Below are 14,105 nucleotides of genomic sequence, written 5' to 3'. Positions count from 1 at the left end.
GTCAGCTTAGGTGCTGCCTCTCTGCCAGCCATCTGCTCGGTTCAAGAAGAACTGGGCTCGGTCACCCCAGGGGAAATGCCTGCATGGATCCTGGAGGAGTAGGGGACGTGTGCCTTGCCCACTTGGCAGGCATGGAGTTGATGGATGACAGGGACCGACCTGTGGGTTTCCCTGCAGGAAGGAGGCTGCCCTTGGGGACAGCCACCCACTCAGCCACTGTTGCACAGCCTTCCAAACTGACCCAGGTCTCCACTTCCAGCACGCCCTCCGGACGAGGGGGTTGGGAAATTCATTTTTGGGGATGCCAAGTCTCTCTCTGGTCCCGGGTTCGGTGATGGTGAGCAGGGAGTCTACCTGGAGGGGGAACAGCTACTGATTCCAGTGGCTTTCATTTCCTTCCTTGTTTCTCTCATTTTATTTTGTTGCAGCAGCGGCTTTCTTTTCGCTACCTCTGAGAAGACCCTCGGGAGAGGCTGGCCTGGGGTCTTCCCAGCAAATGCGCATCTGGCTCCGGGCTGCTGTGATGGATAGAGGCAATTTCCCTGCGAAATCGGCTGCAGTATTGGCAGTTGCACGGGACATCCATTACATTCCTGCGGAGAGAGAGCTTTTCCAGAGCGCCTCAGGATGGAGCGATGCCACTCACAAGGCGGGTGGGGAAGCAGAAATAACCTAAAGGGAAAGGCGTCTATTTTAATTTTTTGCAGAGCTGCGTCTCCTGCATATGGGTCCAGCCCACTCTTGTGAAGCGGCTCCTTTTGGAAAATAAGGGGACTTGCAAACGGCTTTGTTAAAGGTAAGGACGCAAAGAGAAACAGAAGCTCGTGCAAACAGAACCCAGTGCCTCTATGTGCATAGGCAGACCCCTTGATCAAGGAGCCCTTAGTTTTCATCAGAGACCAGAGAGACACCACTGATCAACATGCTGGACGCTGATGCTTTAAAAGCATTAGGTACTTTAAGTTCATCAGAACCTGGTGATGTAGATATTATGATTATCAACCCCATTTGGGGGCTTCCCTGGTGGCTCAGATGGTAAAGAATCTGCCTGCAATGCAGGAGACTGGGGTTTGATCCTGTGGGTTGGGAAGATCCCCTGGAGGAGGGAACAGCTACCCACTCCAGTATTCTTGCCTGGAGAATTCCATAGACAGAGGAGCCTGGCTGGCTAGTCTATGGGGTTGCAAAGAATCGGACACTGAGTGACTGACACTTTCATACTTCTTTCATCTCCATTTTACAGATAAGAAAACTGAGGCACAAGGCAATGAGGTGACTTGCCCAAGGTCATCTCTTAGTAGGAAGAGGAGCCAGATTCCAACCCACGCTCTCTGGAACCTGCATTCACGTTCCTAACGCTCTTTGCTTCTGTCTCTTGTTCATCTTGGGAAGCCAGACAACTCCCAGAGCTGTAAGTGGCACCTTTTCTGGCTCTTAAATCCCAGATCCCTGTTTGGTGAACTTGTACTTTTCTCCACACTCCTTTTTTAAAAAAATTTTTAATTGAAGTGTAATTGATTTACAGTTATACAATCGATTTACAATTTATTGATTTACAATATAGAATTGATTTATAATATATAATTTACAACATATAATTGGTTAGCAATATAATTTTCACTTTTACAATATGCAATAATTATAATTTATAATATATAATTTACATTTTTATATAATTAAAATGATTTACAATATAATTGATTTATAATATATAATTGATTTACAATTATGCAATCAATCCCTGGGTTGGAAAGATCCTCCGGAGAAAGGAAAGGCTCTCCATTTCAGTATTCTGGCTGGAGAATTCCGTGGACTGTATAGTCCATGGGGTCGTGAAGAGTCGGACACGACTGAGTGATTTTCACTTCACTTCATACATCTATAGCCATATGTATTCTTTTTCAGATTCTTTTCCCTTACAGGTTATTATGTAATACTGAGTTGAGTTCCCTGTGCTATATGGTAGGTCCTTGTTGGTTACCTATTTTATACATAATAGTGGGGTATATTTAATGCCAGCCTCCTAATTTATCCCTAAACCTTTCCCCTTTGGTAACCATAAGTTTGCAGGCTCACTTCTTCTTCAGCCTTGACCTTCTTCCTCTGTGTGAACTCACCCCACTCCCGCTGAAGGGCAGGGTCTGCGGTGAGAATGCAAAGCGTCTGGCCCAGGACTAGCTGTGGGCTTCATCGCGGAAGCATGGGCTTGGCATCTGGGAGCTTGCTCTGAGCTGGGCTCTGGGGGTGTCCTGGCCTTTGCATGCACCTGCTCAGTCACTTCAGTTGTGTCCAATCCTTTGCTACCTTTTGGACTGTAGCCCGCTAGGCTCCTCTGTCCGTGGGGATTCTCCAGCCATTTCTTCCTCTGGGGATCTTCCTGACCCAGGGATTGAACCTGCATCTCTTATGCCCCCTGCATTAGCAGGCTATTTCTTTGTCACTGGGAAGCACCTGGCCTTTAGGATCCTGCCGTTTACCTGGGGCATCAGACAATAAGTCAGCACATAGAAACCTGGGTGAGCGCTCTACAGGGAGCTACAGCTGGCTCATGGGCGATGGGTGTGGGTTTTGAGTTGGATAACCAGGTGCGGCGGAGAAGGCAATGGCACCCCACTCCAGTACTCTTGCCTGGAAAATCCCATGGATGGAGGAGCCTGGTAGGCTGCAGTCCATGGGGTCACTAAGAGTTGGACAGGACTGAGCGACTTCACTTTCACTTTTCACTTTCATGCATTAGAGAAGGAAATGGCAACCCACTCCAGTGTTCTTGCCTGGAGAATCCCAGGGATGGGGGAGCCTGGTGGGCTGCTGTCTCTGGGGTCATACAGAGTCGGACACGACTGAAGCGACTTAGCAGCAGCAGCAGCAGCAGCAGCAGCAGCAACCAGGTGTGGCCTTTCCAAGAAGTGACATTGAAACTGAAATCGAGTGGCTTGCAGGGTCTTAGTTCCCGGACCAGAGATTGGGCCTGGGCCCTCAGCAGTGAAAGCCTGGAGTCCTACCCACTGGACCACCAGGGAATTCCCCCAAACTGAGATCTTAAAGTCGAAATGGAGCCAGCCATGGGGTGACCAGAAGGAAGGGCTCCCATAGTCTTTAGGATAGGGCTCACCTGTGAGTGGCTGCAGCCATCCTCATGTTACCTAACGGACCCAATTCCCTCTTTAAGTGAAGTGAAAGTTGCTCAGTCGTGTCCGACTCTGTGACCCATGGACTATGCAGTCCATGTAATTCTCCAGGCCAGAATACTGAAGTGGGTAGCCTATCCCTTCTCCAGGGGATATTCCCAACCCAGGAATCGAACCAGTTGTCTCCAGCATTGCAGGTGGATTCCTTACCTCTGAGCTACCACGGAAGCCCAGTTCCCTCTTTGATCCCCCGCAAATGCCAAAACCATCCCGGGTTTCATCAAGAGACCTATGTTTATTCAACACAATTAGCTCAAGAAAGATAATCCAGGGGACCTAATGCCTTCTTTTCTCTGTGTAGCTACTCGCATTTTCTAAGTTATGTTTTTGATTTCTGTGTGTGTCTAATTTTATTTTCAGTGATTGACCTGGATTTTAGGTTTTAATAGCGTAAATATCAAATTTTGTTAGTTCAGCTGTATAGTTAAGATGCTGTTACTCTGTTGCTCTTAATTAAAGGATACCGTTCAACAACAACAACAGAAAGAAGGAAGGCCTTTCCAGGGAGAGGAACCTGCATGTGGGCCAGAGCCCCACCGTGGGGGCAGGATGGGCGTGTACGGACTGGGGGTGGAGTAGGGGGAGGGGTGGAGAGTGTGGCAGAGATGGGGCGGGGAGATGGGGCTGCAGGGCCTCGAAGGTCACAGCGAGGAGCTGGGATTTCATTTAAGTGCACGAGGAAGCCATGGAGGCCGTGAACACTGCAGGGACTGGGTCAGATAAGATGCTGGCATTTTGCGGACACTGGCCCCTCTGCTAGGGTGCCCGTGGAAGCCTCCCAGGCCAGTAGTGTGGCCCAGTGGTTGGAGCTCGGGTCACACAATGAGAATGGCTATTCCATTCATCCTCCTGTTCATCCGATCGTGGCCCAGCACTTTGCTTGGCACCGAGGATACAGAGTGGCCTGGGGCACACCCTGGCCTCCAGCAGCCCCTGCTATGGGACACAGGGAAGCTGTCAGCCCAGGGCTGGGTGGCAGAGGTTAAAAGTCAGCTTCTGTGAAGGGTACAGGACAGAGGTCTTTCACGAGATGCGCCCAAGACAAACAAGAAACTGAGTAGTTCTCTGTTCAGTTCAGTTCAGTTCAGTCGGTCAGTCGTGTCCGACTCTTTGCGACCCCATGGACTGCAGCATGTCAGGCCTCCCTGTCCTTCACCAACTCCCGGAGTTTACTCAACCTCATGTCCATTGAGTTGGTGATGCCATCCAGTCATCTCATCCTGTCGCCCCCTTCTCCTCCTGCCTTCAATCTTTCCCAGCATCAGGGTCTTTTCCAATGAGTCAGCTCTTCGCATCAGGTGGCCAAAGTTTTGGAGTTTCAGCTTCAGCAACAATCCTTCCAATGAATATTCAGGACTTATTTCCTTTAGGATGGACTGGTTGGATCTCCTTGCAGTCCAAGGGACTCTCAAGAGTCTTCTCCAACTCCACCGTTCAAAAGCATCAATTCTTTGGTGCTCAGCTTTCTTTATAGCCCAACTCTCATATCCATACATGACCACTGGAAAAACCATAGCTTTGACTAGATGGACCTTTGTTGGCAAAGTAATGTTTCTGCTTTTTAATATGCTGTCTAGGTTGGTCATAACTGTTCTTCCAAGGAGCAAGCGCCTTTTAGTTTCATGGCTGCAGTCACCATCTGCAGTGATATTGGAGGCCCCCCGAAGTAAAGTAGTCACTGTTTCCTCATCTATTTGTCATGATGGGACCAGATGTCACGATCTTAGTTTTCTGAATGTTGAGCTTTAAATCAACTTTTTCACTCTCCTCTTTCACTTTCATCAAGAGACTCTTTAGTTCTTCTTCACTTTCTGCCATAAGGGTGGTGTCATCTGCATATCTGAGGTTATTGATATTTCTCCCGGCAATCTTGATTCCAGCTAGTGCTTCATCCTGACCAGCATTTCACATGATGTACTCTGCATTTAAGTTAAATAAGCAGGGTTACACTATACAGCTTTGACATACTCCTTTCCCAATTTGGAACCAGTCTGTTGTTCCATGTCCAGTTCTAACTGTTGCTTCTTGACCTGCAAACAGATTTCTCAGGAGGCAGGTAAGGTGGTCTGGTATTCCCATCTTTTTAAGATTTTTCCACAGTTCGTTGTGATCCACACAGTCAAAGGCTTTGGCATAGTTGGTAAAGCAGAAGTGCATGTTTTTCTGGAATGCTCTTGCTTTTTCGATGATCCAACAGATGTTGGCAATTTGATCTCTGGTTCCTCTGTCTTTTCTAAATCCAGCTTGAACATCTGGAAGTTCACAGTTCATGTACTGTTGAAGCCTGGCTTGAGAATTTTGAATATTACTTTGCTAGCGTGTGAGATGAGTGCAATTGTGTGGTAGTTTGAACATTCTTTGGCATTGCCTTTCTTTGGGATTGGAATGAAAACTGACCTTTTCCGTTCCTGTGGCCCCTGCTGAGTTTTCCAAATTTGCTGGCTATTGAGTGCAGCACTTTCACAGTGTCATCTTTGAGGATTTGAAATAGATCAATTGGAATTTCATCACCTCCACTAGCTTTGTTCGTAGTGATGCTTCCTAAAGCCCACTTGACTTCGCATTCCAGGATGTCTGGCTCTAGGTGAGTGATTACGTCATTGTGGTTATCTGGGTCATGAAAATCTTTTTTTGTATAGTTTTTTTGTGTAGTCTTGCCACCTCTTCTTAATATCTTTTGCTTCTGTTAGGTCCATACCATTTCTGTCCTTTATTGAGCCCATCTTTGCATGAAATGTTCCCTTGGTATCTCTAATTTTCTTGAAGAGATCTCTAGTCTTTCCCATTCTGTTGTTTTCCTCTATTTCTTTGCATTGATCTCTGAGGAAGGCTTTCTTATCTCTCCTTGCTATTCTTTGGAACTCTGCATTCAAATGGGTATATCTTTCCTTTTTTCCTTTGCCTTTCACTTCTCTTCTTTTCTCAGCTATTTGTAAGGCCTCCTCAGACAACCATTTTGCCTTTTTGCATTTCTTTTTCTTGGGGATGGTCTTGATCACTGCCTCTTGTACAATGTCACAAACCTCCGTCCATAGCTCTTCAGGCACTCTGTCTATCAGATCTAGTCCCTTGAATCTCTCTGACTGTTAAGAAACCTTAATTAAAATAACATGAATCCTTAGAATCCAATGGAATCAATACTAACAGAACCATGATGTTTGTCCGATGTTGGGGACTCAGAGAGAAGGTGGTCCTTGGAGATAAGGAGGAGAAAGGGTTGGGGGAGGGCGATCTCAGCAGAAAGAAGAAGGTGCTTGGCCCAGGTGTTCTGGATCCTCCTGGCTTCCCTGGTGGCTCAGCGGTAAAAGAATCTGCCTGCAATGCAGGAGGCACAGGAGATGCAGGTTTGATCCCTGGGTGGGAAGATCCCCTGAGGAAGAAATGGCTACCCAATCAAGTATCTTGCCTGGAGAATCCCATGGACAGAGGAGCCTGGTGGGCTACAATCCATGGGGTCACGCAGAGTCAGACCCGACTAAGCACGCACACACCAGGGAGCACGTTGAGGTCAAATTTGGAAAAAATTCCTAATTATCCCTTCTTACAAATGTTACAGCCTCACATTTCAGCTAACACCTTCTTATGGGGAGGGGCATTAGCAATGCTCAGAACTAGCCAAGTTTTTCCCAGCAGCTGCTGCTAAGTCACTTCAGTCATGTCCGACTCTGTGCGACCCCATAGACGGCAGCCTACCAGGCTCCTCTGTCCATGGGATTTTCCAGGCAAGAGTACTAGCAGCTATAAACTTACAAAGACCTTGCTGACAACTGGACCTGGTAAGGAAAAACCAAAACCAACTTTCTTCCATAAATCCCAACGCATGTTATAGTGCCCTCTGGTGGTGTAAAGTGAAATGACAATACCACTGGTCTCCGAAGAAAACGTCCGATTGTTCTCTACTCTGTTTGCTTAGTAATAAATGTATTTATTGTGCTTCAAACTCATGCACCCAGCACTTGCAGACCTGGCCAGCGTCGTCTCTTTCATGATGTTCTCCTATATTTCCATTGGCAATAACTTCTACTTCAGTTCAGTTCAGTTCAGTTGCTCAGTCATGTCAGACTGTGACCCCATGGACTGCAGCACGCCAGGCTTCCCTGTCCTTCACCAACTCCCAGAGCTTGCTCAAACTCATGTCCATCAAGTCAGTGATGCCATCCAACCATCTCATCCTCTGTCGTCCCCTTCTCCTCTTGCCTTCAATCTTTCCCAGCATCAGGGTCTTTTCCAATGAGTCAGCTCTTTGCATTAGGTGGACAGAGTATTGGAGCTTCAGCTTCAACATCAGTCCTTCCAATGAATATTCAGGACTGATCTCCTTTAGAAAGGACTGGTTGGATCTCCTTGCAGTCCCAGGGACTCTCAAGAGTCTTCTCCAACACCACAGTTCAAAAGCATCAATTCTTTGGCACTCAGCTTTCTTTATAGTACAACTCACATCCATACATGACTAATGGAAAAACCATAGCTTTGACTAGACGAACCTTTGTCAGCAAAGTAATGTCTCTGCTTTTGCCTACCCCGTCCTTATTACTCATCCATGCCTTTTTTACTTACCGGTTGAGAAACTATACACTGGGCTTTTCAACTTGCCCTGCATTTGTACCTGTGAGCCTTTCTTTGTCTTCCCAGCCACAACAGAAGCTTCTGGAAGGTGGAGAATCAAATTGAGTCTCTCTGTGTTTGAGAGAGGGGAAGAACATGAATTAGAACCAAAGCAAAGGTGGCCACTTGTACCTTCAAGAGGGGTGTGTGTGTGACGCTATTTACACAAAAGGGATTAGACACTTCTTTTTTTTACGTATGTTTAATCTAAAATTTTCATTGATGTATAGTTCTCTGCCCCACTCCAGTGGCACATGGGCTGCTGGGTTCCACTGTGACTTAGGGTTGTGGTTGTCAAGCCTGTTGTGGAGCTGGAGAAGAAGGAGGAGAACAAGCAAGTTAAGATGCCACATGGTTTATTTTTAAAAAAAAGAACCAGATTAAGCCTTTTTTTTTTTTCTTAAGCAAATGTTCCCCAGATTGTTGCGTTTCTGGAGGAGTGGATTTTTGGAGGTGCTCCCTCCCCCCTCCACCGTCTCTGCGGACACCATCCTCCCAAGCCATTTCAGGAGCAGTTTATCTAAGTTATTTGCATTGTGCTGGCCCAATCACCGCTTTCTTCTTTCCTCACATACTCAAACGTCCTGCAAGAAACCCCCAGGCCTTCTGCTAGAAGGTTTCTTTGTGTGGAATACAAGGCAAGAAGGGTCCAGGGTTCTGTCTGGGGCAAGAGGATTTAACACAGGGACAAGAAGAAAATAAAAGCCACCCTTCTCCCATTTTTCTGTCTTGTCTCTTCTCTCAAATTCTTGGGGGAGATTGTCCCGATGTGGGGCTCAAAATAATTTCATTTACATTTCAAACAACTCAGAATAAGGCAGATATCTGAGATGTCTCTGAAGAACATTTACTGAGCATATAGTGTGTCCAGGGTTGGGTATCCAGGGATGGATAAAACAGAGTCTGCTCTTGAGTATCTCGGAATTCAGGGGAGATATAAAGATGTATGATTAAGGGAAATGATGCAGGTGCTATGAAAGAGAGAGGCTTCCCTGGTGGCTCAGTTGGTAAAGAATCTGCCTGCAATGCAGGAAGTTGGGGTTCGATCCCTGGGTTAGGAAGATTCCCTGGAGAAGGGAATGGCAACCCACTCCAGGATTCTTGCCTGCAGAATCCCATGGACAGAGGAGCCTGGCAGCTTACAGCCCATGGGGTCGCAGAGGGTTGGACATGACTGAACAACTAACACTTCATATTTCATGTCTATTCCACCAGGTGTTAGGTCCACGGGGTGGGAATTTTTGCCTGTTTTGTTCCCTGATCTATCTCCAGAATTTAGAATCGTGCCAGGGGCATGGTGCAAGCATACTTAGTTATGTCTGACGCTTTGCAACCTCATGGACTGTAGCCTGCCAGGCTCCTCTGTCCATGGAATTTTCCAGGCTAGAATACTGGAGAAGGCTGCCATTTCCTATGCCAGGGGAACTTCTCAATCCAGGTACTGAACCTGCATCTCTTGCGTCTCCTATATTGACAGGCAGATTCTTTACCACTACACCACTTGGGAAACCAGACGCATGGTACCTCTTAGTAAATACTTCTTGGATGAATGAATGGATCACAAATGGGGTGAGAAAGTGGACTGGGAAGTTATCCACCCACCGCAGTGTATCCCTGTCCCCACCAGACTGTCCCTTGACAGCAAAATCATGTTCCATCACCATCTATTTTCCAAACGCCAGAAGATTCTCATAGGTGTAATGGATGCCAGGTCTTCCCAGGGGGCACAGTGGTAAAGAATCCCCCTGCAGTGCAGGTGAAGCAAGAGACGCGGGTTCGATCCCTGGTCCTGGAAGATCCCCTGGAGAAGGAAATGGCAACCCACTCCAGTATTCTGTATACATATATATATATGTTTTGGGGCTTCCCTGGTAGCTCAGCTGGTAAAGAATTCCCCTGCAATGCAGGAGACCTGGGAGACTTGGGTTCAATCCCTGGGTTGGAAAGATCCCCTGGAGAAGGGAATGACAACCCACAGCAGTATTCTTGCCTGGGTCATCCTATGGGCAAAGAAGCCTAGCAGGCTACAGCCCATGGGGCTGCAAAAAGTCATACCCAACTTACTGACTAAACAACAACAAAAATGGATGCCAGTTCAAGGGCGTCTTCTTTGAGGAAGAAGCTTGTGGTGGATTCTTGGAGCAGAAACCGAAAGAAGGGAAGTCAGACTCCAGCTCGGTGGATGTTGATGGAGCGCCTGCTGGTGGAGGCGCTCTGCTTGCTTTGCCCCCTCATCACCTCCTGTCCACCCTTCTTGGTATAGGACCTTTGACCCAGCTCCATCCTGGTACACGTTGTTGGGATATTACAGAGTCAACTCAGTAATTCATACACAGATGATTAATGAAGCACTGTGATGTGTCATGGAGCTAAGGCTTAGGCTTCAAGGACTCACAGGGCAAGTGGTCCCAGTTCTCATGGATTCATAGCCTCATGGGGAGACTAGTGAACATGGACTTAGGGCACAGTGTAGATTTTAAGTGCTGATAATGGTCAGAGAAGGCTTCCTGGAGGGAGCGGCACCTCATCTGGCTCCTAAGGAATGAGTGGAAGTTGGGAGAAGAGGTGGAGAGTGCGAGGATGAGCATTCTAGGCAGAAGGAAGAGAAGATGCAAAGTGCCGACGGCAAGAGAGAAAGAAAAGATACACAGCTCTTATTTCTTTGCTTAAAATCCTTCAGTGACTCCCTGTGTCGTCAAAATCTGGTTCAAAACCTTAAGCGTGTTTCTCGGGGCAGTTCAGTCTAGAGAGGAAATGAGACAGGAACCCAACTCTGAGGATCCAGTCATGTCCTTGTCATTCACCAGCCGGGAAGGTCTCCACCTCCACCGTCCCCACCTTCTGACAGATCTCTGAGCTTGTGTGCTAAGTCGCTTCAGTCGTGTCCGACTCTTCGAGGCTCTGGATCGTAGCCCCTCCGGCTCCTCTGTCCGTGGGATTCTCTAGGCAAGAACACTGGAGTGAGTTGTTATGCCCTCCTCCAGGGGATCCTCCCAATGCAGGGATCGAACCAGTGTCTCTTACGTCTCCTGCATTGGCAGGTGGGTTCTTTACTGCTCTTGCCACCTGGGAAGCTCAGAGGTCCTCCAGAAGCCCTCTATAACCACTGCCTTCCTGCCGTCATCTGTATTCCCTCGTCTTCTACAGAGATTGACGTGAAGAGGGTACACAGACACCTCTCCCAAACAACCCTTTAAGGACAGTGAGGTCCAGGACCGGAAGAGATGCGACACTTTTGCTGATGAGGACAGCCACTGGAGCAGCCTGGCTCCTCACGCCCAATTTCTTCCAGAATCTATCGGGTGTCGGTCCCACTTAGCACAGGCACCACCGTCGTGATCGTTATTATTATTATTGCTGCTATCATTTGGTGGCAGTTTGCTATTACCAGTACTATCAAGATGCCATCTTTGGAGAAGCAACAACTAAATTTCTTCTAGTTTTATTTAAAGATTCATGTTTGCTTAATTGACGTATCACTGATTTACAGTATTAGTTTCTTTTTTTTTTTTACAGTATTAGTTTCAAGTGTATAGCTTAGTGATTTGATTTGATATAGATTATAATCAGTTTAAAGTTACTATGAAACCCTGGCTGTATACCCTGGGCTGTGCATTGTGGTTTTGAATTTTGTATTTAGTTGTTTGAACATCTTAATCTCCTCCTCCCATCTTGCCCCGCCTCCAGCCCTCTCCCCACCAGTAACCCCTAATTTGTTCTATCTGTGAGTCTATTTCTGTTTTGTTTTATATACATATAAATTATATTATATGCCATAATTATAATTGCATTTATATTCTATAAACATACTAACATAATTTCTATGTATATATTTATATGTTTACATATGTTTTTATATACACATAAATTATGTGTATACAATTATATGTAATTACATATGTATACAATAGTATATATGTATGAAAGTGAAAGTTGCTCAGTTGCGTCTGACTCGTAGTGACCGCATAGACTGCATCCCGCCAGGCTCCTCTGTCCATGGGATTCTCCAGGCCAGAATACTGGAGTGGGTAGCCATTCCCTTCTCCAGGGGATCTTCCCAACCCAGGGATTGAACCCAAGCCTCCCAGGTCTCCTGCATTGCAGGGGAATTCTTTACCAGCTGAGCTACTCGGGGAGTCCCCAAACACATATATATGTATACAGAATACTGGAGTGGGGTGCCATTTCCTTCTCCAGGGGATCTTCCCAATCCAGGGATCGAAGATGCATTGCAGACAGACGCATAACCATCTGAGCTACCAGGGAAGCCAAATAATTATATATATGTATATACACATACATATGTATATGGTGGCTCAGACGGTAAAGCATCTATCTACAATGTGGGAGACCCGGGTTCAATCCCTGGGTTGGGAAGATCCCCTGGAGAAGGAAATGGCACCCCACTCCAGTACTCTTGCCTGGAAAATCCCATGGATGGAGGAGCCTGGTAGGCTGCAGTCCATGGAGTCACTACCAGTCAGACATGACTGAGCTTAGGTTGTATTATTTCTAAGCTAAAAGACAAAAAAATATACACATATAAAAATATGTATATGTTTATATATACATGCATATATATAAGTATTTCCCTGGCAACTCAGTTAGTAAAGAATCCTCCTGCAATGCAGGAGACCCTGGTTCAATTCCTGGGAAGGGAAGATGCAGAAGATGCAAAGGACTGAAGGCAAGAGAGAAAGAGAAGATGTTCAACCGTCCTTTCTTGGTTTAAAATCCTTCAGTGATTCCCCTACGAATTAAAAATCTGGTTCAAAAGCTTGAGTGTGTTCCTGGGGCGGTTCACTCTGGAGAGGAAGAAAGACAGGAACCCGGCTATGAATGTCCAGTCATGTCCTTGTCATTTACCAGCCAGGAAGGTCTCCACCTCCACCGTCCCCACCTTGTGACAGATCTCTGAGCTTGTGTGCCAAGTCGCTTCAGTCCTGTCCGACTCTTTGTGATGCTCTGGGCCTGGGTGGGAAGATCCACTGGAGAAGGGATAGGCTACCCACGAGCCATCATTCTCGGGCCTTCTTGGTGGCTCAGCTGGTAAAGAATCCGCCTGCAGTGTGGGAAACCTGGGTTCAATCCCTGGGTTGGGAAGGTTCCCTGGAGAAGGGAATGGCTACCCACTCCAGTATTCTGGCCTGGAGAATTCCATGGACTGTGTATTCCATGGGGTCACAAAGAGTTGGACACGACTGAGCAACTTTCACTTTTCACGCATATATATATATATATATATATACACACACATATAAAATTTTTGTGTATGTATAAATTTTATATATATAGGCTGTGCCACAGGGCTTGTGGGATCTTAGTTCCCCGACTAGAAATTGAACCCACACCCTGTACAGTGAAAGTGTGGAGTCCTAACCACTGGACTGTCAGGGAATTAGTTTTAAAATGGCAATTTTCTCAGTCTCTCTTTATTGCTCTATCCCTTTCTCCCTCCCCCTTATGATTCCCCCCCTTTTTTTAAAATATGGAAAATCTCTAAACCTGTGTGACAGCTGAGAGAGACGTATAATGAACTCCCATGGATCCATCAATCAACCGCACCGATTATCACGATTTTGTCAATCTCATTTATCTGCACTCCATCCCTCTTTGTGTTTTTCACCCCATGCTGGGATATATTAAAGTAAATCCCAGACATCACATTAGTTCATCTACAAGTGACTCAGTATGTATAACAAAGTCTTTAAAAAAATATAATAATGGCACCATCATTACTCCTAACACTTAAAAATGACTCCTTAATATCATCAAATAGACAGGTTTCAAATTTCCCTGATTGACAAAAAACTCTTCACAATCGCTTTGGTTTGAATATGTCCATATATTGTATTTATTTGATGTGTTTCTAAGCTTTATTTAATCTCAGATAATTTCTCTCAGTCTCTCACTCCTTTGCTCTCTCTTACTTGTCAACTTCTTATTAAAGAAACTAGGTCAATTATCTTCTAGATTTTTCCATGTTCTCGATTTGATGGATATAACATATTTCTTTGTCTTCTATATTTACTATAAGCTGGTAATAGAACTAGAAGTGTGATCAGATTCACATTCAACATTACGGTAAGGTAAACTGACAATTTTTTTCACTTTGACCCATCAAGGTTTTGCATAGGGTACAGCATTATGCAGGTTAGGGAACGCAGGCGAAAGGCCCGTTGGGGGCTGCTGCTGAGGTTATTAGGAGGCTGAGTTTTGCATGAGCAGGGGCTAGAGGCTACTCCAGGCTAGTGACGTAGGAAAGGGCCACTGCTTACAGATGCCCTGGGCAGAGGGAGCAGAATTAATGTG

General features: G+C 46.1%; 1 long non-coding RNA gene across 3 annotated transcripts in view; it reads left to right on the top strand.

Moving 5' to 3' along the window:
- LOC101903327 (uncharacterized) overlaps positions 1-14,105 on the top strand; it is a 63,381-nt gene that overhangs the window by 10,123 nt on the left and 39,153 nt on the right. For all 3 annotated transcript variants that reach the window (XR_009490442.1, XR_009490443.1, XR_003038197.2), the window contains exons 2-3: positions 429-796; positions 1,244-1,411. This is a non-coding gene — a long non-coding RNA (uncharacterized lncRNA). The remainder of the gene's footprint in view (positions 1-428; positions 797-1,243; positions 1,412-14,105) is intronic.

This window comes from Bos taurus, chromosome 14 (genome assembly GCF_002263795.3).
Source record: "Bos taurus isolate L1 Dominette 01449 registration number 42190680 breed Hereford chromosome 14, ARS-UCD2.0, whole genome shotgun sequence".
Classification (NCBI taxonomy): domain Eukaryota; kingdom Metazoa; phylum Chordata; class Mammalia; order Artiodactyla; family Bovidae; genus Bos; species Bos taurus.
Note: the sequence above shows the minus strand (reverse complement) of the source record. Positions and strands in the feature narration are given on the sequence as shown.